Consider the following 27536-nt stretch of genomic DNA (forward strand, 5'->3'; position numbering starts at 1 on the left):
CTCCAAGTTCGATTAATTTTTACAAGCTTTTATTTCGTTTCACCTGTCCCGTTGTCTGTCTGTCTGTCAGTCTGTCTGTAATCAAATCTTACAAGTTGAATTCGACCAACTTACAGTAGCCGGATTGACCCGAAATTCGGCACTTATATAAATTGCGTGACAATACAATAATCTGGTAGTGACATCCTGGTAGTCCGGCCAGGCTCGTCTCCACAGGACGGAACTCTTCAACGGTTAATGGCATCGACTTGAAATTTGGTATGCAAATGTAGTTTGGGTGACAATACAAGTGCAATCTGTAGAATATTATGCATGTGGGTACATATGAATAAATGAGCAGGGAGTCTTGTACCGAACTCTGTAGTTTAATTACGTGTCCCAAGTCCCACTTCAACATGGCGCAGCCGAATTTAAAATAACGGACCTAAATTTCGCTCTGCAATAATAATTATAATAGTTATATATACAACCTTAAGAATAAAACATAAACTAAAATAAAGTTAATGCAGAATTTTACAAGTGCGGTTATACTAATAAATCGCAATGGAAGCCGTTTTACCGCCGCCGCAGCCGTTTCATTTCATCAACAGTTTGGAAAATGTTACCTCAGGAAATTTATCCAAGGAATGGCAGAAATGGAAGGATTCGTTTTTAATTTATTATGAAGCGTGCGAGCTGGGAACTAAGGCCGAAAAAGTGCGGGTCAGTATCCTCCTACATGTAATTGGTGAGCAGTGTAGGGAGGTGTACTCTCAATTTGATGAAAAAATAGAAAAATTAAACGATCTGCTGAAGAAATTTGACTCCTTTTTCCTGCCGAAGAAAAATCTAACCATCGAAAGGCATAAATTTTTTATTCGTAGCCAAAATCAGGGTGAGTCCATTGAGCAGTATGCATATGAATTGAAAAAACTTGCAAGTGCATGTGAATTTAAAGATTTAAACGAGGATTTAATAAGAGATAGACTCGTATGTGGGATACAGGATGATATGCTACGGGAACGTTTATTACGAGAACCGGACCTGACTCTGAAAAAGCATTAGAAATAAGCAACTTAGCTCAAATTTCTAGAATGCAAGCATGTACTATAAAAAGTGAATCGAGCGAGCACCAAGCTTATACTTTAACTGGTCATCAAGATCGGTATAACAATTGTGAAGATGTGGGTAACTCGCACAATCAAGTGGATTGGGTATCGAGAAGATGGTCGAACAATCACCGTGGCGGGTGGCGGGGCAGGGGCCGCGCGCGCCCGCCGGCCGCCTCGCGCTCTGCGATGCCACCGCCGCCGTCGCAGTGCCGTCGTCAGGCTCCTGGACAACCGATGCCAGTACCGACGCGAAGTGCCAAACAAGTTCAGGCGACGCCGTACGGTGGAAATGAACAGAGAGTGATGTGCAATATGTGTGGTTTAGATCATGACTATGATTCAAAGTGTCCGGCATTAGGTAAAAAATGCTTAAAATGTAACAACTTTAATCATTTCTCACGAATGTGCATGGTTTACCAGTTGCGAGCGGGCGAGTCTTCTGATGATCAGGTAATTTATTACTTTGCGGGTTCTCATAGTGATTGGTCTATTGACTTAGTATTTGGAAACAACGCACTAAAATTCAAGTTGGACACAGGAGCCGACGTAAATGTTTTACCACGTAGATACTTAAGCCAAGTTGGTGTAGATGAGTTTGATTTAAGCGAATCATCTGTCAAGTTAGAGGTTATTCGGGTAGAGATATCAAGTTCTGGGCAAGTGCAACTTGAAAGTATGTTACAAACAAAATGAATACATTTTAGAATTTTTGGTGGCCGACGTTTATCACCTCCAATATTAGGGCGAGATTCATGCTCCGAACTTAGCGTTATTAAACTAACGTTGGCGGTTACCAATACAAGTAATTTTCAAAGCTTCATTACTAACGAATACTCGGACGTATTTGAAGGTATGGGTTGCATGCCTGGTGAGTACAAGATAGAGATTGATTGTAGTATTAGGCCAGTAGTACATGCACCTAGGAAAGTCCCAGTGGCATTGAAAGATAGCATAAAACGGAAACTAGATGCTATGGTTGATGAGGGTATTATAGCGAAGGTAGAGGGCCCAACAGATTGGGTCAGCAGTATCACTATTGCTAGGAAGGCTAACGGTGAGTTAAGGATCTGTTTGGACCCACGAGATTTGAATCGCGCAATAAAGCGCGAACACTTTAAGTTGCCTACCCTTGATGAAATTACAGTAAATTTGCAAGGCTCGAAGTATTTTAGTACATTAGATGCGAAGCAAGGGTTTTGGCAGTTGAGGTTACATAAAGATAGCACTGATCTGTGTACATTTAGCACAGTTTTTGGTAGATACAAGTTTCTGCGCCTACCATTTGGAATAACCTCAGCGTCGGAGGTGTTTCATAAAAAAATGTATGAACACTTTGATGATATATCTGGTGTATGCCTCTTTGTTGATGATCTTTTAGTCCATGGAAGAACAAAGGAGGAACATGATGATAGACTCAGACAAGTGTTAGATAGGTGCAGGGAAATTAATTTAAAATTAAACATTAACAAGTGTAAATTCTGTTTAACTGAAATTAAGTATTTAGGTCACAGAATCAGTGCAAATGGTATATGCCCAGACGGGTCACATACATCGGCTATCAGGAACATGCCTCGTCCTGAAAATGTTAAGGATTTGGAAAGGTTTTTGGGCTTGGTAAATTATGTGGGTAGTTTCATACCTAACTTGTCTGATAAAATTTTGTTTTAAGACAACTACTAAGAAAAGATATAGAATGGCACTGGACAGAAATTCATCAAAAAGCTTTTGATAATTTAAAAAACCATTTAATAACAGCACCGATTCTGCAATTTTATACCTTGAATAAATCAGTTGTTATAACAGTTGATGCTTGTAAAAACGGTCTCGGTGCGTGTTTATTGCAAAATAATCTGCCAGTGTGTTATGCTTCTCGCTCACTCACAAGGGCCGAGCAGGCATATGCACAAATAGAAAAGGAGCTGCTAGCCGTTGTGTACGCGTGTGAAAAATTCTATACATACATCTATGGTAGGGGTGACATAACAGTGGAAACAGATCACAAACCTTTAGTTAGCATTATCAATAAACCCATAGCAACGGCGCCGGCTAGATTACAAAGAATGTTGATGCGTTTACAGCCTTATGCTTTTAAATTAGTCTACAAGCCGGGTAAGTATTTGTTTCTAGCAGACACCCTGTCCCGAGCGGTAGAACCGGTTTGCGAGCCCACAGCTGAGCCGCGCGATCAGCTGGAGGCGCGCGCGCAAGTATGTGCAGTGGCCGTAGGTAACCCGTTACTTGATACGCATTTTATTAAAATTCAAAAGGAAACACAATCAGATTTGGAATTACAACAATTGACGAAGTATGTTAGAAATGGATGGCCAACCCATAAACACGAAGTTACATCGGAGGTACGGTCGTATTGGGGCTATAGGGATGAAATATCTTTGGCGTACGGTTTGTTGTGGAAGGCTGATAGAATAATTATTCCGTCTAGTATGCGGAAAGAAATGTTAAGATGTGTACACATTGGGCACCTAGGTATTGAAAAATGTAAGTTACGAGTTAGGGAAAGCATGTTCTGGCCCAACATTAACACACAATTAGAAGATTATATAAGTAATTGTCAAGCATGTCTTACGTTTAAAAATGAAAATCGAAAAGAAACGCTGATTCCACACGACATACCAAACCGAGCGTGGTCCAAAATAGGTGTCGATATTTTTCATTTTAACGGTGATAAATACTTAATTGGAGTAGATTATTATAGTAAGTACGTTGAGATTGCAAAACTAAATTCCTTGACATCAGAGGCTGTTATTTTAGAGCTTAAAAATATTTTCAGTCGTCATGGCATTCCTGACATAGTCATGTCAGATAATGGCCCAGAATTTAAATCGTATAAGTTTCAGATTTTTTCTAGTCAGTGGTGCTTTCAACACGTGACTTCATCACCGCTGTATGCCCAGTCCAATGGTCAAATAGAGCGGACCATACAAACAATGAAAAACATGCTTAAAAAACGTCTCAACAAAAATCTGAGTTTAGATTGGCACTTCTAGAATATTTAAATACTCCTATTAGCCAAAAATTGGCCTCTCCTTCAGAGTTATTGAATAATAGAAAACTGCGGAGTATCCTACCATGTTCACCAAAACTATTACTACCCAAAATTCAAAAAAATGTAAAGCGCGAATTAGAGTCCCGACAAAACAAGCAAAAACTTTATTACGACAAGAACGCTCGTGATATGCCTACATTACATGTAAATCAAAAAGTTAAAGTTAGAATAGATAAGCGCTGGGTTAGCGGTACAATACAAACGGTACGGGGTACGCGATCATACGTTGTAAAACTTTGTGAAGGAGGCACTCTCATTAGGAATAGGCGACATCTCATCATTGACTCTGATCGACGTCCTGACTATTCAACAAAAGGCCCAGTGTATTCCATGCCTTACGATGATATCTCTACCCGGAGTGATAACGCGGTGACGTCACCCTCCCTGGGCGCCGCGCCGCGCGCTGCTACCGAGATCGACTCCCGCGCTGCGTCGGGCCCAGTGTCTAATACCAATACTAATAGTTTATGTTACTCGATCCGGCAGGGTGGTGAACGCGCCTGATCGTTGGGGCTACTAACTACTCTCACAATCAACTAGTTGAAGAATGTCTCAAATTATGATGTTGATTTAATGTTGCGTACCTAATTAATTTATTATGTCATACAGCACTCAATCAGAATCAGGATCAGGATCTGTTAAATGAATTACTTGTAAAATTAAAGTATTTATTATGATTTATTGCAAAATTGTTATGTGTAATGCCTAATCGGAGATAAAATAAAATTGATTTAATGAAGATTTCTTACTGTAAAATTGTATTTTTATTCAATCATTGATTTAAATGCAAAAAATAATAATAATAATGTATTGAAATAAATTAATTGTATTATTATTATTGTTTAACAACTGATTATTTTGTTAGTGAAACATTTTTTTTTAATTGTGTAGAATAACTTAAATGATATTATTAATTATTGAGTACATGGTTTTAGAATTACAATGAAATCGACTAGTATTAAATATACATTTAATTAATTTAAGTATAATTTAATGAAATATACTTCAATTCTATTCTTTTACTTTAAGAATTTTGCATGTAAACTTTTCAGAACTGTAGTGAAATTGATGTCAATTAAACTTGTATGCACCTATGCCTATTTATACATTCAATGCCGTTAAGTTTTGTATATAAATATTATGCATAAAAAAAAAAAAAAAAAAACAATAAATTAATAATTTATTGAATCAGGCGTTAATATATTAATCTTGAGCCATTTTTGTCACGTAAAATGTTAACTCATAATTTATTTCACAATTAATGCAAATTTTTTTATAAAAATAATTCAATTATTTTTTTTATTTTTTTCAAAAGGGATGTTGTAGAATATTATGCATGTGGGTACATATGAATAAATGAGCAGGGAGTCTTGTACCGAACTCTGTAGTTTAATTACGTGTCCCAAGTCCCACTTCAACACAATCAACAAAAAGTACAGTCAGCAAAAAAAGCTTGAATTAAAAATGATTTTTTTATCAAAAACTTATTTTAACTTGATAACCAGAGTACGGAATTTTCATGGCATTTTCATGGACTGAGTCTAGCTCCCAAATTTTGTTGAAATCAGAGAGATAAACTCAGGGTACCTACAACTTTAAATAGAAATGCCCTTTTGCCGGCTAAGTTACAGAAACCAAATTAAAGAAATATTTGAATTTAGAATCTGTGGAAGCACTTTCCTTAACTAACTTGGCAATGAATCAAAATGCAAAACGTGGGTCCAGCAATCGCGTCATAATTTAAATGTACATTAACAGTGATTGGTAGCGCTCTATTGGGCGTTTAATGAATGAATCAGTCTCTATTAATGTTGTTTTTTGTCGAAATACACTTTACTGTATTATAGATTAGCATAAAAAATGTAAATGTCAAAAGTGTGTGCGTGCGTGCGTGTGTGCGCGCGCGCGTGTGTGTGTGTGTGTGTGTGTGTGTGTGTGTGTGTAACTGGCTCTGGGAAACAACACAGGCCACTTTTTATTCTCACATCATCACGGCATTATGGATACTCGAAATTTAGCACAGTTGTTCTTTATACATCGCAAGTAAAGACCATGATGTACTTTACAGGAATTCTCTTGGGAATTTAGTAAGATTTTTGCTGTTAACGTTCATGCTGACACAGCCACTGAAAACTTAAATTAAAAAATGAAATAGGTTCCATAAAATATACTGAACGGCAAAAAATCTGGCCCTCAAATGTATGCAGTAACAGGTAATTTTATATGTAGAGAGGCCAAATTTTGTGCCGCTGAGCATATTTTTCAGTGTTTCAACTTGAATTTATAATTAATGACGTGGACAGTGATACAAAATCCTTCTTGCGAGCTTGCTCCACACTTGGTATGTTTCACAATTACGATAAGCGTACAAAGCAGTAATAAATATATCTCAAATACTGCTCCCAAAGTAAAACAAAAGAAGCACTAAAACATTTTTATTTCGAACATTGAAAACGGACTTTATCTGAACAGGACGTCGGAATTGGCGCATAATACGTTTATACGTACCTGGGGTTCCAGCTCGGGTCTCATTTCAATAAAGACGTTATTCCGAGCGGAAAATTTCTAATTTGTGCTCCTAAAATATCGATGTTCCATTATGATATCACTGGTCTGTTATTTTTGCCCTCTGTGGGTATACAGCATTATGATCTGATTTGTAAATGTACACAATTGATTACTTTTTCTCTAATTTCGCTTAATCATTATTCGATGCACCCGGCCGTGGGTTCCTGGTTCGACAAAATCGAAGTTCGTATCCATATTGTCCCTCTCACTCTCGTATGAAATAATATTAGCGTCAGCGAGACCGCAAGATACGAAGTTCGAGTTCGAATTTTGCATTTCGTCAGTAACGTAGCCTGATCGCTTAAAATCGAAGCAACTGGAGGTCTAATGGGAGAGCTATGTCCAAGAGTGGACGTCCCACGGCTGATATGATAATGATGAAATACTTTTCTCCAAACAAGAAAGCTCCAGAGCATATACGGGTAGAAATAAATTGAGGGCCACTTTCGTGATGGCCATATTTTTGACGAAGATGGCGACAATTGCTTATGAAAGTTACTTTTACAGTCATTTTCTACACCTTTATGGATGTTATGGACGGGTAGAAATAAATTAAGGGTCACCTTCGTGATGGCCATGTTTTTGACGAAGATGCCGACAATTGCTTATGTAAGTAACTTTTTCAGTAATTTTCTACGCCTTTATGGATGTTATAGTATCTACAGAACACGTGCCATAATAATGTCCGAGGGTTGGTTCAGCATACAAACTTTTTATAAATCTGTTCATATTTGCAAGTCGTTAAAAAGAAACAAGACATAAAACGTAAAACGAAGTAGCTCTTTAAGCTAGAAAAACAAAACTCCGCTCTATTCTGCAAAGCAGGCGCTGCATATTCATTTTAATTATAAATTCATGCTTCTCTTTAATGCTTTAGTGTAGAAATGGCAGTGCTCTCGTGGAATCTGCATACTCCACGTAGGAAGTTCCTTAGAAATAGTGGGTATGCTGAACATCCTCGGTCGGGAAATATTTTAAATAGGTACGAGCAAACAGCGTGGTAATGTGCGGAATTGCGGTATTAAAGAGTTAATACTGATATATTGTCTAACGGTATTTACGCGGTTTGAAATTATGTGACCCGGATTAGAAAGTTGTAGTGCGATGCGGGTGGTTATTAGTGGATTTGAGTTAGACGCTCGCTTATGAGAAGTATACCGGTTGTCTTCAAATTATTACACAATATTTCAACAGGTAATTGGGTGAATTTAACGCTTCCGAAGGTTTTTGACAAGAATTTTTGATTTTACTTAAGCGTAATCAAATCACACTAATCACGCATTCACCTTTAAAATCAACAATAAATATATGGGAATATTTGTAAACAAAAATTAAAAAAAACGTGTTATACAGGGATGTTATACGAAAGCATCTATTTACATATTCCGGAATAAGTAATTTGAATACATATTTTAGAAGTGAGCAAGAGTATAATGTATTATAATACAATACAATGCAAATATTCTTTATTGCACACCACAAAACAGTACAAAAATTTTATACAGACACAAAATGCAGGGTAGACAATATACGTGGTATCGTATTGTTTAGAATACAAAAGGATATCGCCAATTACTATCTTTTCATGTTGTAATTGTTTCAGTAGATTTAAAGTAGAGAAGGTAAAAGTAGCGGAAGTTGGTTTCGCTGTTTATTAGCCCTTTTAAAATATCTATCCTAAAATATAATAAGTACAGAATATTTTAAATAATTAATTGAATCAGGCGTTACTTTTCCGAGGTCCATATCAATGAACTGTAAAAATTACTTTGCTCACCCGCGACCTTATGATAGCTACGTTTAAGCAAGAAATATCTAACATCATGTGTTGGGTATCTTAGGCGCTGCTACATTTTAATCTCTAACAATCCCTCCATATTGTTAATGTACTACATCTTCATGCTAATATTTTTATGTAATGTGATGACACAGCCATATAGTTTGCGTTTTAAAATCATAGCACCCTGTGCTCGGTATCTTAGCGCTGTTACATTCTAATCTTGAAGAATCTCCACCATATTGAAAATCTCTACCACATTTTCACGCTAATGTTCCAGTGTAACCAGAGTAGCCATGTGGCCACATGTTTCCCGTTTTAAAAACATAACACCCAGTGCTAAGTATCTAACCGCTGCTACATTTTGATCTTCAAGAATCTCCTCCAAGCCGGAGGTTGTTACAATCATCTCCAACAGGATTATTCCACAAGGGCGAGTTTTTTCATAAAAGCTTCAGTTTTTATTTTTATACCATCTCCAGCTGTCTCGGGACTACTCGGGAGCTTTACATTAAATTTTCTTATAAAATATTTTTTGTCTAGACTCCGATAGTTTCCGTACCGTTGAATCATTTGTTTTCAATAGCTTGGTATTAAAGAGTTCAGTGAGTTTTTGATGCGACAAATTGAATTGAAGTTTGATGATATTGAGCTCCTTCTTCAGGAAACGTGAGCATAGAAAGTGGACCTGGATGAGCCCTGATGGTGTTACGAGGAATGAGATAGATTTTATCATGTCGACGAAAAAGCACATATTCAATGATGTCTCCGTGATCAGTGCGGTTAAAACCGGGAGTGATCACCGTATGGTACGAGGCTCATTGAATATCCAGTTCAAGCTTGAAAGGTCTCGACTGATGAAATCTACGCTCCGCCCAGAACCCGCTCAGCTCCAAAACCCCGAGAGCTTTCAGCTCGAACTTCAAAACCGCTTCGAATGCCTAGGTAGCGACGTGGACGATTACAACGACGGGTTTGTGGAAGCTGTCCATATGGTCGGGTCTAAGTTCTTCAAGACCCGCCGTACTAGAACCAAAAGGCTTTCGGACTCCACCCTTAGGCTCATGGAGGTGAGGCGTGAGATGATTCTGCAGTCTTCTGGTGACGCTTGTCGCTATCGGCAGCTCAACAGACAGATCTCAAAGTCTCTGAAGCGCGATGTACGCCGATTTAATACTACCAGTGTTGAAGAGGCTATTGAGCGTAACAGGGGCTCTAAGGTATTTACCAGGGATCTGTCTGTTGGTCAAAGCCGGTTGATGAAGCTCAAGACCGACGACGGCAGAATCGTTTCATCCAAACCTGAGCTGTTGGAGGAAGTTGAAAGGTTTTATGGACAGCTATACACGACAACCCGAACACCCGTCGAAAATCTAGCTAAAGACCCGAGGTTTTTTTTAAATTTGAAAGTTATGATGAGCTGCTGCGGTGCATCTATATTTTTCATCGATTCCGGTGTGCATTGAATTCAGTAACTGAGTAAATCATTGTCTAACTATATTAATGGTATTTGGAAACGATTTGTTAACATCTCTATAAATAAGACAAAGCGATTTTTAAGTCTCTATATTAAGATCCACCCTAGTTAAGTTTACTTTGAGGATACCCTCTTTATTGTCGTGGTTTTGATGTTTTCTAATTTGTGCTCTTGTAATGCTTTCCTTTTTCAATTTTGTTTATCATACTCGTATGCCACTAGCCACTAGTAAACAAGTGTCAAGAGTGTAATGACTTAAAAGAAGACCCTATGGGTCCAAACGGAGCCCTATTGCTGTCACTCACGTGTCCATCCGTCTGTCTGTCCGTCTATCACACAGGTTCTACATCTTTAAATTCTTAACAACATCCAGTGCGGCGCAAAGTATTTTGAAACCTCACCCGCCCTTTTTTCCCGTGATAGCCGAACATTAATAAGAACATCAAACGAAATGACGAAACGTATCTAAGTGGATGAGCAGATAAGTTCTAGCCTTCCAAGATCTGAGTCATTACCAGCGGAGTGCTACGCCGAGATAACTTTTTCAATTCGTCACATTTCGGAGTTCGCTCAAGTATTATGATTATTACGTACGGGTAGAGATTGGCTGCTTTATGACGGCTTTATGTAATGTACTGTATATTTTTTTGAATGAAATTTATTTTTGTTGCGGTCTCAGTTCTTACGTAGCCTAACCTAGTTTTCTGGTAGCGATTTATTTTTGTTGGGGTCGCAGTTCTAACCTAACCTAACCTACTTTTCTGGTAGCGATTTATTTTTGTTGGGGTCGCAGTTCTAACCTAACCTAACCTACTATCCTGGTAGCGATTTATTTTTGTTGGCGTCGCAGTTCTAACCTAACCTAACCTACTATCCTGGTAGCGATTTATTTTTGTTGGGGTCGCAGTTCTAACCTAACCTAACCTACTATCCTGGTAGCGACTTATTATTGTTGGGGTCGCAGTTCTAACCTAACCTAACCTACTTTTCTGGCAGCGATTTATTTTTGTTGTGGTCGCGGTTCTAACCTAAGCTATTTTCTGATGTTTCATAATAATACGCCGAAGAAATAAACAGCGATATTTAGTGGTTCTGTCTCATGAATAGTTGATGATATTTATTTTTAGGCAAATAATAATCCTTTTACTGTTGTTCTAATAATTATTTTAATATGTAATGAATAGTCGATGAAGTGAAATTACTCCGAGATAAAATATTAGTAGGTATTGAATATTCTATAAATTGTTTTCGATGAAATGAAATTCGATAAATAGTTTGTCGGCATTTCAAGGGGCACCCAACTTTAAATACAACATTAGTTATTCTTAGCGCTTTAATAAAGAAATATCAAACAGGTTAAGGTAAGGTAAGGTTTTATGAAAAGTTAACTTCGTTTTTACGTGTTTTTTAGGGTACCTCCCATAGACGTAAAGTGGGGGTGATTTATTTTTCTCGACTTACTATTTAGTGTGGGGTACCGTTGGATAGGTTTTTTAAAACCATTGGGGGGTTGCTTTAGCAATTTTTCGATTCAGAATCTGTTTGCGAAATATTCAACTTTAAAGTACAAATTTTCATTAAAGTCGAGCGTCGTCTCCCCCCCTCTAAAATCTAAACTGTTGGGTGGATAAATTAGAAAAAAAATCAGGATGGTAGTAAGTATATCAAATTTACAAGGAAAAATATAACGGCTAAGATTGCTTGAAAATTAGTAGTAGTTTAAGAGTAAATAGCAGCCTAAGGTATATAATATACGTAAACTTGGAAGATTCCGTACACAATACGAAATCCTTAGAAAAATATTACTTGTTTTTTTTTGTAATGGCTACGGATAGGATTATCTTGGGCGTGTCCGACACGCTCTTGGCCGGTTTTTTGATAAACATCAGCTAAGTACGAATCGCGCCAGGCTATTACAACCAACGACAACCAACGTCAAATCATAAATGAAATGATTTCTTGATTGTAAATTTTTTGAAAGGGGCCTGCGCCCCGTAGTTAATGATGAATATAAATACATCACAAAAATGTACCATTCCACTTTTTTGCTATATGTATATATGTTAATAATAATAATGTGTTAATACATGGTTGCTATATGTTTCTTTCCCGTACAATCTGGAAATTGTAGGACTAATACTTTTGTGTCAAGATAGATGGTGTAATACTATATTATCCTATTCAGGATCCTTACGATGCCTTAGGGCTTCAAACGCATATAGCTCTTTCCTTGCGATCTATTTGCCTTACACTGGGGCATATAAATTAGATTGTATCTGGAATGTGTAATATACGTTTTCCAACGTGTACCGAAACCAAAACATAGAAAACAACAGAAGAATAAAACTAGATCTTATATAATCATGACTACATATATAAACCCGACCGATTATACAGAGCTAAATTTTTGTGTGTTTTTTTTTGTTATGATACCTGATGGGCTACTACGAAACTCGCAAATCGAAGTTCGAATCGCACCGTCTCTTTCACTTACGTAGTAAATGACATGAGCATCAGCGGGACGGCAACATACGAAGTTCGAGTTTTGCACTTCGTGGTATAGGGCCTGTAGGGTACGTGCTAGACGTGTTAATGGCCTACGTAATGGTGTAATAAATGGTGTTGAGTAAAAAGCAGCAGTTTTCACTTTATTTATAGTTGACAGTTGACACGCCATTCGGAATAATTATTTGAATGAATGGTGTAATTAAATTTGTAAATTATAATCATTTTGACAAAAAAAAACATGACATATACGTGCCTATACTTTTAAATATTTATGTTATACTCGTAGGTACCTACAAGATGTAGGTATATAAGCAATCTTAAAGCCTGATAATAACACCATGTTTTACGCAAATATTACTTTTACTTCAATAATCCATCCCAAAGTAAAAGAACAATCCATATCGAGTTTCGCAAGATTTTAACTTCATAAGAACAATCTATCGATTTCGAAGATTTCAACTTATAAGAACAACTTTTCACTTGGGTACCCAGCGACGACCGGACAGTGACCTGTTAAAAGCTAAGAGCCTGTATGCGTAATAAAACGTCACATCGCAAACCCGCAGTTTAGTAAACAACAGTCCTAATTGGTTGGCGTTTGTTAGCCCTGTTTGCCAGACTGTTGGTAAGAGGATTGCAAACACTGCAGGGCTACCACGAAACTCGAAACTCGAAGTTCGTGTCGTGCGGTCCCTCTGACACTTATACTATTTAATACGAGAGCGAGAGGGACGGTACGATACGAACTTCGAGTTTCGAGTTTCGTAATAGCCCTGCTGTTTCACTCGGCTTTACACGAGATGACAAGGCGTTGATGATTCGGAGTCTTTTGAATTATTTTAGTACCCAAAATGTCTTAAGTAGTAAATGATGGCAACTAGAATACTTTATAATGAAATAAATACAGAAGCTGCTTTGCAGTATTTGATATTTATTGTTTAACCTCTACCGTGTTACAACAGATACGTAGATAACCGTTTAACACATGTAAGTTCACAGAAAACTGTAAGTTTAGCTTTCATCGTTCATATACCATTATCTCTCATATTTCGATTTGTAAAATTTTTTGGAGTAGGTAAATATAATGGCAATACCTACAATCCACTAACAAAATTTTACTGTCCTCTGATGGACAGAGCCGTATAAAAAAAACTAACTTCAGTTTTTAACTTGTTGTGGAAAATTCTAAAATCAAATTAAAACGTACAGGTCAATTCACAAGAGCTGGCACGAATGGATTGAGTGAATGAAAGTATCTGTATTTGAATACAGTTCACATAAATAGGAATATGTCATGCATCTGTCATTTTCCTGCAAAAATGTCTAAGTGACATTGACATTACTTTCGTTCAATCCGTTCCAGCCAGTTCTTGTGAATCGACCTACCTGTACTTATTTCAAAAGCATAAAAAAATCTAAAGTATATTCTTAGTAGCCATCTTTTTATTTCTGTAGATTTTTTTTCGATACTCTGTACATTGATGTAAATAAAAATTTATGCTTTTCACAATTTTTCTTTTATCTGTGCTTTTAGAGGTTGCTTCGTGCAAAATTTCAAGATTCTGAGTTCACGCGAAGTACCCCGTAGGTTTTGATTCCCTTGCGAATGTCAAAAATTTGCAGCATAAACGGCTGTATCTTTTGATTGCGTTGCCTTAGAAGTTTGATTTTTTCACAGCTCCGAGGGACAGTAGACTTGAGTATTTGGTATATATTTCAGCTTGATACCTTCACGCGTTCCTGAGACAAAGGGTCTTGACAGACAGGCAGACAGACAGATCCTATAAGGGTTCCGTTTTTTCCTTTTGAGGAAAACAGGGAGATATAAAATCGAGTTTTCCGTCATCTCCCTACCGTGGCAAAATCAAAGGGATGTGTTAGAAAAACCTGGAAGTGATTTGGTGAGGGTCAGTGAACCCCGAGGCGATGATGCGAGAGTAACGCATCCCTTCCGAGTGTTTCCTCACAGGAAGCGGCGGGCTCGGTTCCACCGGAAAACGGCAATGGCGTTATATTATTGTTGGATATTTGGGATATTCTTGGACGCTTTGAGGAATCTGGAAGTTCGATAATATTGCTTAGAAATGTAATGTTTTTTTTTACATTGAGGTCATCTGACAGAACAAAGAGAAGAACGCCACTTTTAATGATCGGATCAACATAAAAAATCAGGGCCATAAATACATAAATGTGTAAATTCATAGCGTCAAATACATGCATAGGTACCATCAGCCAAATATGTGGTCTACCACCCTAAAGTTGATAATCGTTTGCATATCATAAAACAATAATGCCAATAGACGTGTCAACTTGAAAGTTCGACTTTACGAAATATTCATTTGATTGGAATTTGTTTAAAAATTGGTAGATAGACCACATTCGGGTGATGGTACATCGAATTATTGTAAGTGGCATAAACATGCATATTATGGTTACATTTGAACAAGCTGAAAACTTATGAACGACTAGTAACTATAGTAATTAAATGGGTTAAATTTATGACCCCGCGTTTGATCCCCGCCCTAGCATTTATTTTCAGTTTATTTTTCAGTTAGCTTACTACCTACCATACCAACAAATTCAATGGAAGCTTCTAACAATGAACCGACCTAGCACCACGCCCTCGCATTTCACTTTAAATCAAATTCACATAAATCTGCGCTCTTCCGATATTCCAGTAGTCAAGAGCTAACATTAACCTCATGCATGGTAATATTATTAACATTACCATTCCGTCGTAGTAATATGTATTTGTCTTTCATACCGCACAGCTGCGCCTCCGAGGCGGAACTAGGGAAGTCAATTCCGGGTATTGGAATCCCGAAATACCGAGATATACGATTTGATAGCTTAACGTTGAAATTTAAGTAAAAGACTTTAAGAGTCGGGCTCACTCAGTAAGAGTCAGTACATTTTTCTTGTAACCGTTGTAACCGCAAACAGTAAATGTAGTATATTCCCATTACATGCTCCTCTCAGAATGAGAAGGCTTGCGTCCACGCGGGCCCAGTGCGGATTGGGAACTTCACTTGGGAATTGCTAGGTTGTGCAGGTTCCCTCACGATGTTTTCCTTCACCGTATTAGCTCGTGGTAAATTTCAAATGAGAAATCGCACATGAATTTCGAAAAAACTCAGAGCTTTGAACCCACGATCCTCTGCTTGAGAGGCCATAGGTCAAACCACTAGGCTTGGGTTTATGTTGGCGGGCATAAAATGCTGGGGTAAAAGTTATAGTCGGGCGAATTTGCATAATTCACAGGTTGTGCAGGTTCAGCAATCTGAATTTGAATTTTCTGGATAATCTAGTATTCTACCGTAATTAGCTCGTAATAACCGGGATCGAACCCGGTTCAAATGAGAAATAACGATTTGCATAATTTACACCGAATGAAATACATATAGATAACTATTGATTCTTACCCACGATCCTCTGCTGTGAGAGGCCTGATCCAAACCCGTCATCAAACCTGACGACTTCAGTGCCACTTTCTTTAATAAAATTAAGCTTAAACCAAAATCGCGACGATCTCTTCAGCCTTAGCATAGAAGATGATAGTAAGATATATTATGAGTTAATTAGGATTTCATTACCAGAATCGGTTTGCGTAGTAATGAAAATATTAGTAATCCACAGAGTTATAGGACACGTAGAATACAGATTAATGTGATAAATTCAGCAATCCATAGCAATTGCAGTTCCATAGGCCACCACGGCTTTCATAAATTTTATTAAAGAAAATACGACTCTTTCCTTATAAAATAAGTAAGCATAAAAGCATAGAAGTTAATTAGGATTTCATTACCTCGGTTTATGTATGAAAATACAGTTCCAAAAGTTATAGGACACGTGAATACAGAAAGTATTTTTTTACGTATGCAAATGCAAACTTCCATACATTCAGTTCTTACCCTACTTATACGATCTGGTTCTTTGCTCCTAGACAGTTTTCGCTACAAAGCGGAAAAATGCTGCTACTGGTAGGTGCTGGTACTGGTAAGAGCGTAGCGTTTAGCAATAAGGTGGCGGCGAATTTGAAGTGTTTCATAATCTCTGGATAATCGCTTAGTATTCTGCGCTGATATTTAATGTGACTATGGCTATTATCCCGCGAATTCCGGGATCGAACCGCAGCGGAATTTCAAACCCTAGGCGGAGCTAAAACTCAATCGTCTCCGAACTTGGACGTGCCCGACATTTGCATACATTTACCTACCATTAGAATGTTTTACAATAAAATTGTGCATAGGTACGAGTACGTAACAGGTACGTATGATTTTATAATTGGGTTCACCCATTTCTGTCCTACCTACCTCAGGCAATACGGGGGTGTAAGCCGTGGTGGCCTAGTGGTTTGACCTATCGCCTCTCAAACAGAGGGTCGTGGGTTCAAACCCCGGCTCGCACCTCTGAGTTTTTCGAAATTCATGTGCGGAATTACATTTGAAATTTACCACGAGCTTTGCGGTGAAGGAAAACATCGTAAGGAAACCTGCACAAACCTGCGAAGCAATTCAATGGTGCGTGTGAAGTTCCCAATCCGCACTGGGCCCGCGTGGGAACTATGGCCCAAGCCCTCTTGCTCTGAGAGGCCTGTGCCCAGCAGTGGGACGTATATAGGCTGGGATGATGATGATGATGATGATTTCTGTCCAGAGGCCGTATTGCCTTACGTTTCTGGTGCTCGCGATTGCAAGTAAATGACAGTTTTCGCAAACAAAATCTGTCATTTGATTGCGATCGCGAGTGTCACAAACGTTAGGCAATACAGCCTCTGGTTAACTTGAATTGAGTAGGTAACCTTAATTAAATATTCTTAGAATAGTATTGGTATTTAGTATTTTCCCTCTGGTAGTTTCCTCCGCCACTCTTCCTTATCTTGACATACTATACTAGTATCTTACATTTGAGTAAATAAAAAACATTCTTGCATATTCCCTATTCGTACGAAGCTGTGAGTTCGATCAGTACCTACGTTAATTGACCCGTATTTGAGATGCAACGGGGGCTAGTGCTGTCGCGGAAACCGCTTAAGCCGGGGGGTAGTACAGCCCCTATAAGTCAGGGTAAGCCGGTCATCACTTACAACTGTCTGCTGTGGCGGAGAAACATGTTGACGCTCTGTTACTTTTATCTCTTAGTGATTTGATGTGTTATAGGAAAACAAATTGTAAACATTGCAATTTTTGCCGGACCACTTTGAACATTAATTTACCATGAGACCTGCTCATAGTGGAGTAAAATTGATAACTCACGTTTTTAGAGTAGCTAGTTTCGGACTAAAAAATAAAAAAATATACAAATTCTGAAATCCACATTATGTATAAAATTTTCTGCGCGGGCAAAGTTGTCTTAAATATTTCTTATTTAATGCCCCAGTCACAAATGAGGTCCGTTTTGTTATAACCACTTTAGCCCAATAAAAGGCCGTCCCTATCCAAATATAATTTATCTTGTTTTCCTCGCAACCTTGCGTTCCACTGGTTTGATTGAGTCGTCTTAATATTCAGACAATCTACCGAAACCATCGACTCATAGGAGAGCGAATCATAGATATACAGTAAAGATAGAAACCACAGCGACATTGCTTACTGAAAATAAAACGTTGAAGGCCAGGTTCTCTAAAATAAATAAACACTGAAAAAAAAAAGTTGTTAAAGTGAGTAGGTACGTACCTAGTATTTTGCTATTCTCTCTACTACATAAGTATTAGGTGCACTTTTGATTCACTTTGGACGTGGTTGTGGTCATCAATTGAGTATTGCTTGAAGAGTTCGATGGGTAGACAGTGTGGTGATTTTCCCCTGCTTTCTACATCCTACATCCTATTTTAAAACCCAGCACGGCACGGTGACGGCACCAACCATTAAACCATTCATATTTCGTATGTAATAGGTACATCTTTACGGTATTTGCCAAAGGTCTGCTGTTTGACCGTTTCATTCATTTTACGCCATGAATTTCATTCAATATCCACGTCAATGTCTTTTTTATTGAAAACCTTGCCGCGTTCCATCACAACCACACGTCAACAATAAATAAATTTTGAGACGTCAAAATACGACTTATGTTATGTTGACTCTATCTCTGGCTATGTCTGTGGAGCTAATCATAAACCGATATCATCAGTATTTATTGATGCAATATTTCTTCGATTGGAAGAATGGAAAACTAAAGTAATGTAAGCTCTAATACATTTATTGTACGCTTGCCCCATTCATAAGTTGAAATAAGACGATATTATTTACGTTGTAGATCGATAAGCCATTTCCCTGTACTTTTCATCGCCAATATTATTAAACTTTATTAAAAAAAACGGCCAAGAGCGTGTCGGACATGCCCGCAATACGGTTCCGTAGCCATTACGAAAAATTAAGTAAGTAATATGTTTCAGAGGACTTCGTATTTTCTACGGAATCTTCCATATAGGTATATTTTATACCTTAGGCTGCTATTTACTCTTTAACTACTAATAATTCTTAAGCAAACTTAACCGTTATAGTTTTTCTTGATAGTTTGATAAACTTACCACCATCCTGAATTTTTTCAAATTTTTCCACCCACCGGTTTAAAGTTGAATATTTCGCAAATATATCACTGAATCGAAAAATCGTCTTAGCAAACCCCTAATGGTTTTTAAAGACCTATCCAACGATACCCCACACTATAGGGATGGATGAAAAAAAATCACCCGTACTTTACGTCTCTATTTATTTTTATTTTTTTATTGTACCAATTTGTTGGCATAGTTTACATATATATCCGTGCAAAATTACAGCTTTCTAGCATTGATAGTCCCTGAGCAAAGCCGCGGACGGATGGACAGACAGACAGACATGGCGAAACTATAAGGGTTCCGTTTTTGCCATTTCGGTTTTGGATCCCTAAAAATTAGACGTCCAGACTGACTGACCGGTGGTAGATTTTTTTTTGACATTCATAAGTGTTATGGCCTAAATTGAATAAAGATATTTTGACTTTGACTTTGACTTTGACTTACTCATACATTATAGTGATAAACGAATTCAAGTATGTAATAAATAATAATATAAGTATAAATAGTACCTAATAATGTTTATCCGCGTCGTATATCCGTCCATTATATTGAGTTTGTTGTGACGTTCTGACAATATTATTGTTATTCGTCTCATATGCTCGCTCCATCGCACAAACATAAGCAAAATATTCATAGACACGGTTTGTGGTGAAGTAACATACACAAGAAATCCATTAAGACCCGAACTACTTGGAGCTTATTAATGGTAACTCCTCAGTTTATTTGTTTAGGTTTTGGTCTATGGAACTTATAGATAATTATAATTTCAATGTTTGATAGGTACATACGAGTTAGTGCTTGCTGTTACATACCTAAATCCTAAATTGAATAATATATTATTGCCTAGGCCTTGAAGTAGGTAACTGTTGGCTCAGTAGTAGTTTTGGTTGAGGAGTACTTCTCTAGATAAAACACCTAAAGCTATTCGACCACAGATAAAAGACGATCATACTTTTTTTTTATTAGGTGTGTAAAGTCCTGTGCCTTCATTTTCTATTGATGTGTTTGGGTACATTTATATAATAAAAAAACTAGACAACGACGGAATTCGTATGCACTCGATACCCTATTTTAACCTAGCTAGTTTGTTCATGTCATTTCATAAAAACTGCTTTACCTACCTGTTATAATCTATGGAAGAGCGGAGTTTCCCTATACAGGCATTGTTTGCTACTTCACAAAAGGAAGATAAGAAATGATCGTATCTACTGTTTTTTCTTTTCTGAAAAATTTACCTTCGATAAAATCCTGAAATTTTTATTCCAAGCTTAATAAAAAATTAAAATATCTGCAAATTTTGCTCTCCTAAGAATCTTTAGCTTCTCGCTTAACATTTTTCAGTATTGGAAAACGCTGTTCCGATAAGGAATTTTTACAGGTCAATGAGTACACTGTCTTATTAAAAATTTCCTAAACGTTTTCTAAACTAATGTTGGAGCTACAGCATTACCTACAGTTTTAATTATGATTGGTTTTTTGGAGTCTTTTTGTATTTTTTTATTTCAACTCTAAATTTGTTACGTTTACGGGTATCCCGTGAAACCATAAAAAAGACAAAAAACACCAAAAAACCACCAAAAAAACCACCCAAAAAACCAATCATAATTTGATTGCTTAGTAGCGACATCTCTTGTCTGGGTGAGCGGTTGGTTCCGAAAGAGTGTGACGTCTCTCGATGAGAGCGGAACATAGATGTTGCTAGTGCTGCTGCATAAGTAGCGTAGTAGAAATAAGCAACCTGAGATATGAATGCATAGGAAAAAATCGTGTCTAGATTCCTGTCCAGCGGTGGTGTAGGGGTTATAGCACGCAGCACGGATTGCTGAGGACCTGGGTTCGATTCCCAGCGCTGGTCTCTTTTTCTGGTTTTTCTGTGCATCCATGTCTCAGTTTGTATTTTCGATACAGTTTTAATATTTAATATGTTCTTCCCCAAATGAATAAATATTGTTTAAGACAAATGTCCCAATGATCGACATGGTACGACCCAATAGATGACATCCCGCTGTCACTTCTATTGCTAATGGCATAAAGTAAAGATGACAACTACCGGTACAAGGAGTGTTATCGTCGATGATACTGCAATGCCGCGTAACGAACAATGTAACCTACAAAAGTAGCAAATTTGACATTTCGTGGCTGGTGTATAAAAAAAAATTAGTCATAACATAACATTTCTTTATTTTTAATTTTGCCGCGAGTCGCTCTGTCTGTAAAGCAGTGGTGTTGTGTGCTGCTCTGTGGCCACAGAGTACATTGAATATATAGGAATCTGTGGTTGAGCAGGGCATCAAAGTCAAGTCAAAGTCAAAATATCTTTATTCAATTTAGGCTTTATGAAAAAAAAAATTCCCACTTCGGAAAACCTCTGCTGAGAAGAATCCGCAAGAAACTCAACGAGTCAGATGATATGTAGTATTTAACACAACTTTATTTTTAACACAGTAGGTTCGCTATTTGAAGGGATCGCTAATGCGGATCGCCAAATATCCCTGTCCATGGCCATAATGTCACAATAGATCTGAATACATTGGAATTTTATTATAGTATGCAATTTCTGGTTTTAGCCAGTTGAGGAACTTTAAGCAGTAGCCTTTGGCTCGACGTTAGTGGGAAAATCGTTCTTCCTAACATACATGATCAAAAACATAAGCATACCTGTCAATCGGTCGGTAAAGCAAACTGCTCCGCTGGTGTAAAACAGTAGTGCTATATGGTCTCCTGAAAAAAATGACTCTAGTCAGATACATGGCCAAAAAAAACCAACAGCCTTAGGCACTTGTCCCACCGCCGACGATGAGCGGGAAGCGAGTAGAGCGAGTCTACTTACTCGAGTACAATGGGCGAACAGCGAGAAGCGAGTGTACTTTTGTCGCTCGGCTGTAAGCGAGTGTTCGAGTGCGACGGGCCACGAGCGGGGCGGCCGCCAAACTAACATCGCTGAGCGAGTATCGCTGAGCTAGTTTTATAGCTCAGCGAGTTTTATAGCTCTTACGACAAAAGATGTAAGAGCGGGTACTCGCCGGCAGTGGGAACAGCCAGCGATCAACTATTTATATATGTATATATGTGTCACACAGGATCTTCTATCTTTTGTTAATTTCTTGAATCTTGAGTGAGAAAATAGTCGATAGCCAATCGTTACCTCGCCGGCGGTGAGACAACTGCCTTAAAAGCTGAAAAGGAAAACACAAGTCAACGTTAAAGTTCAACATTCGGTACCAATTACTGGAAACTTTGTAGTGGCACCGACAACAACAACAACAACAACAACAACAACAAGAGCTCTAATTATACTACGAGTACTAGACTTGTTATCTTTTTTTAGTTTTCAATATTAATAAATTAAGCCAGTCGGGTTTTTGATTCTTAGGGGCTGTTTCACCATCCATTGATTAGTCTTAACTGACGGTTAAATGTGATGCCATCTCCGTCTATTCGAACAAAACAAATAGAGACGGCATCACATTTAACCGTCAGTTAACACTAATCACTAATCAATGGAAACAGCCCCTTAATCTCATAAGAACACACTGAGCCACGTCATGAAAAGCAAATTTTATAATACCCACTGACCTTCCAAAGTTCACGAGTTCCAGTGAATCTTGTGACATTTCCCTAATCCCACCTCCAGGTCGGCCTCTAAAGTGCATTTGTAAAAGGCCTTTTGTGTCTATTTACTCCAAATGCCGACCTTTGACTTTCAATTGAAATGAATTCTTGACTTTTCTTACAACCTGCTTATGAATAACACGTGGACACAAATAAACCTTCTATAACCCACTACCACTAATACTTATAAGCCTACTAGCTTTTGCCCGCGGCTCCGCCCGCGTGGATTTCGGTTATCGCGCGCTATTCCCTCGGGAACTATGCATTTTTCCGGGATAAAAAGTAGCCTATGTCACTCTCTGGCCCATAAACTATCTCTATGCCAAAAATCACGTCGATCCGTGACTCCGTTTCGACGTGAAAGACGGAAAAACATACAAACAAACACACACACTTTCGCATTTATAATATTAGTATATAGTATATATATGGAAAATGGATGGATGGATAGAGGTGTCCCACAGCTGGGCAAAGGTTTCCCCCCATGTCCTCCACTCGAGCCGGTCTTGGGCGATCTCTGAAAAGCTGCAAAGAAAGGCGTCCAGGTCATCCCGCCATCGACGCCTAGGCCTGCAACGCCGCCGAAGTCCGTTTTGTGGTATCCAGTTCCAGTAGGGAATCCCCCTATGTTTCAGGGGTGACACTGTTTACCGGCACGGATAGTACCGACATGGAAATACCAACCCGATATTTCGTGTACACGCCTATACAAACTGGTGTCAAACTGACATGAGTTTCTAAGGGCGTGTCACAAAATATCATGTCGGTATTGTACGTCCGGTAAATAGTGTCACCCGTTTCAGGCAAAAATTACTAATATTAATTTTGAATACAATAGTACATTACTGCAGAGGCCGGCAACCCCACTCTCCGGCCCAGGCTTGTATAGTGCTTTTCTCAAACATGACTTAAATTAAAATAAAAAAACAAGAAATCAAGCTGGCGGGACCCTAGTCTGGTCGCCCTGTTGTGTGGGTGCGGGCGCGGCAGCTGCAGGTGGTGGTGCTGGGCGTGGGCCGCGTGCGTGTCGCAGGGCGCGCGTTGAAACAAAAGACGGTCGCATTGCCGGCCAGCGGCCTGCAAGGTTGTATGAAATCTCTTTGCAGGCCGCTAGAGTGACCGCGCGCAGGCTACCGAGTCACAGCACCTGCAGCGCGATACTTCTTGGCCTATTATTTGTAACACAACGTCAATATTTCATGTCATGTTTGAGAAAAGTTACTTTGCTGGCTTTTGTTTCTTTACCTTTTGCGTAACACCCAAAAACAAAACGCTTGTATTGTCTTGAGCTTTCGCGGTTTTCACTTATAATTATTTTCTCGAACACACAAATGAAAATAAATTAAGACTAAGTAAAGTTAGCGTGTTCATTAATATTCCAGCTTTTCACGGAAATTTCAATGGAAGTAGTAGGTGCAGAGAAAGGGAGGCAGGCAGAGAAAATGGCGTATGTTTATAACGTTAGGTATAACGACTATTGTGAAGACTAAGGTTACGTGAGCATAGCCCATAAAAAACTGATTGTGTTTTAGTACTCATTTTATGACAATTTTTATTTCATATTGTTCATTAAACTCTAAATGGTCGCAGTGGAGGATGTTTTATACCCCGTTTCAGACGTGGAGACCATTATATTTTCATGTAGCACTCAGAAAATCCATAGTCATAACCTGCCCTACAAAACCATACAGAGAATAACAGCATAAACAGTTCCCATCTGCTTTTACAGTGACATTTTTTGGTAACATGAAACCATACTACTCGTAAATATTTTATAGATATTATTATGCCTGTGCCTCTTCCATGCACTTAGACCTAGTATCTAGGCGACTGTATTTCTATCGAGCTAAAATAAAGTACGCGTTTTTCCAGAGATAAGACCAAGCTAGATTGATTGTTTGTCCCAAAAAGCCCACAGAATACCGGCGAGAAATAGTAGTTTTTCTACTGTTTCGTACGGTGAGTGGGAGATCCGGTGGCCCAACTCCCCTACCTCCTCTCTTTAGCCCCCCCCCCATTGAGGCCAGCAACGCACCCGCAGTCCTAACAATGCTGTAGGTGTCCATGGGCGGCGGTGATCACTTACCATCAGGTGACCCGCATGCTCATTTGCCAGCTATTTGATAAAAAAAGGCCACGCAGCAAATTTCATCGAAACCTTTAGTCGTTACTAAGATCCCAGAAACAAAAATATATATATACAATCGTAATACTATGGTGTGGTGGAAGGAATAGGTGAATTGAGACCAAATAACATGTAAAGACAAAAATTCTAGGCGAGGCGTAGTTATACCATATCGAAAATACAAACTGAGACATGGATGCACAGAAAAACCAGAAAAAGAGACCAGCGCTCGGAATCGAACCCAGGTCCTCAGCAATCCGTGCTGCGTGCTATAACCCCTACACCACCGCTGGACAGGAATCTAGACACGAATTTTTCCTATGCATACATATCTCAGGTTGCTTATTTCTACTACGCTACTTATGCAGCAGCACTAGCGACATCTATGTTCCGCTCTCATCGAGAGACGTCACACTCTTTCGGAACCAACCGCTCACCCAGACAATATAGAGATATGGTTTCACGGGATACCCGTAAAAGTAACAAAATTTGGAGTTGAAATAAAAAATACAAAAAGACTCCAAAAAACCAATCGTAGTTATACCAGCCCAAAAAACTCCGTTTTCATTTTAATTTTGCCTGATGATATAAGAATAGAACAGGATGACAGCAGGCAATCAGCAGAAGTGATCTTTTTGCACCTCACTTTCCCCACTCGCAATTTAATTCTAAGCTCAAAGCGATCAAAGCGTAATCGCGCTTTTTAAATTAACTTTGAAACCATAATATGAGGACGACAAAGCCATCCTAAGGCGAGGGATAGATATTCAAGTAATACTGTAGTCTCAGTCTACTGATATTTAATATTGTGGTATTTATGACTTTTGTAGACCGTGCCGTGCTCGTTAGAATAAGACGCATGTCTTCATATGGGTATCGTTAAAGGCTAGTAAGGGAGCTGATGCGTGAGAAAGCAGGACTTTCCATTGCCAACTATGAACTTCGGACTCCACCGCTGGTGGTGTAAAGAAAGAAGGAAACCGTCTAGTAGGTGTACTATTGACTTTCAACCTACGACCATCACCACCCTATCAAGAGTGTGTACCTAGTGACTTAGAAAAGAAGAGACGGAACGTGTAATCTAGTGTATTGACGGAGCATCACAGAATTCTAGATTTCTTAATTCTGTATTGTCAGTTGGAAATATTGACATCCATTGTTATACCATAGAATACTTTTTAAAGTTATTTTATTTTGTTTTAATTATTAATTCTGAAATTGTAATGGCTGTACTTAGTTGTAGGTTTTAATTTAATTTATTTCATTGTATTAGACGTAGCGGTATTATATAATCATAATTTAATTATTTTTAATCTGTAATCACACTCGCAGACTACCAAGATATAGGCTCAGCCTAGTTTGGAGTGTGACGGAAAGTTGTAATATTATATTCTAAGTATTTTTCCCAAATAAATAAATAATAATAAAATAATCTTCCATATCCATTTATTATGTGACTATTGCTCACAGTATTCATTGAACGTGTAGCCTTCGCCTAAAAAATAAATATTTGCTCCCCCACAATCTGTTACAAGATGGTTAGAAGTTTAGAAGCCAGAATTACTGATGATCTTCCAGCCTTTGAAAAGAAGTCAGTAATGCAGGAAAATACCAAAAGCCGTATTCAAAGAGAAATTTATTACGGAAAATTGAAAAGACATCCGCTTCGGTTAGGCCCTTGCCAAATTGGATGCGGTTGGCTGGAAAGCTAGTTTGTAATGGAATCTACTTTTAAAATGCTATTAAGATGTTAAATAAAGAGCATAAAATACCTACAACGTTACATATAGATGATAAATAAACAATGAGGTTTTTCACCATTTAATCCTTACGTACTTGGGCGACCGAGCTTTGCTCGGGTTTAAACTCGATAACATCGTTTTTCCAGAGAAAGGGAAATCGTTGGAGCCGTTTTCGAGATCCCCAAAATATTATTTATATTGTATATAAAAGAATTGCTCATTTAAAAGTATTAAGTAGATCTGTTTGGACAAATTCTTGATGATGTTTACTAGTTTCGTATTTTGTAAAATATGTATGTTAGGTTAATTGGTGTGAATTGTCCCGTGATATTTATATTTTATGTATAAAAATGTAGGTACAGTCCTGTACAGTCAAGATCATAAAAATATGTACGTTTCTAAGATATCAAAGTACAACTTACACCTTTATACCATTAAAACTAAGGTCGATGTATTCGTCATGTACATATTTGACGCCATGACTGGATAGATATATTATATGCCTCTCTACTGTATAAACGTAGGTTTATGTATTGTTATATTCTTTAGGTTTTATTTTTCCCTCCGTTAATCTTTTTACAAGACGTCAGTGATGATAAGTGTGACAAAACTTCTGTACACTGTCTGTGAGGAGTTACATCCGAAGATATACATAACCACGCTTCTCTCTCACCGGGCTGCCTAAAGTACCACTAATGTGCACTACACACACCACTAATGTACACTCCACATACTACTCATATACACTCCACACATCACTAATGTACACTCCACATACCACTCATATACACTCCACACCCCTGCACTAATGTACACTCCACACACCACTGATGTCCACCCACACTAAATTACAGCTTTATAGTATTAAGAGTCTCCAAGATGAAACCCTAAAAAAGCTTAAAACCATTCTCGACTCGACTAACCATCTTCTAACAAATGCGGCGCGCCCCGGTTATTTTTAATAGTAATTTCAGCGACACTAATTAGACAACTTTTACGACGCCCCCCGACATTTA

The 27536-nt window shown here is 38.2% G+C and overlaps 1 long non-coding RNA gene and 1 pseudogene across 1 annotated transcript in view; both read left to right on the forward strand.

The window, feature by feature from the left end:
- LOC141433143 (uncharacterized) overlaps positions 1-27536 on the forward strand; it is a 228072-nt gene that overhangs the window by 197256 nt on the left and 3280 nt on the right. The window lies entirely within an intron of this gene.
- LOC141433617 (uncharacterized) lies at positions 544-1171 on the forward strand (annotated as a pseudogene).

This window comes from Choristoneura fumiferana, chromosome 12 (assembly GCF_025370935.1).
Source record: "Choristoneura fumiferana chromosome 12, NRCan_CFum_1, whole genome shotgun sequence".
In the NCBI taxonomy this organism is placed as follows: domain Eukaryota; kingdom Metazoa; phylum Arthropoda; class Insecta; order Lepidoptera; family Tortricidae; genus Choristoneura; species Choristoneura fumiferana.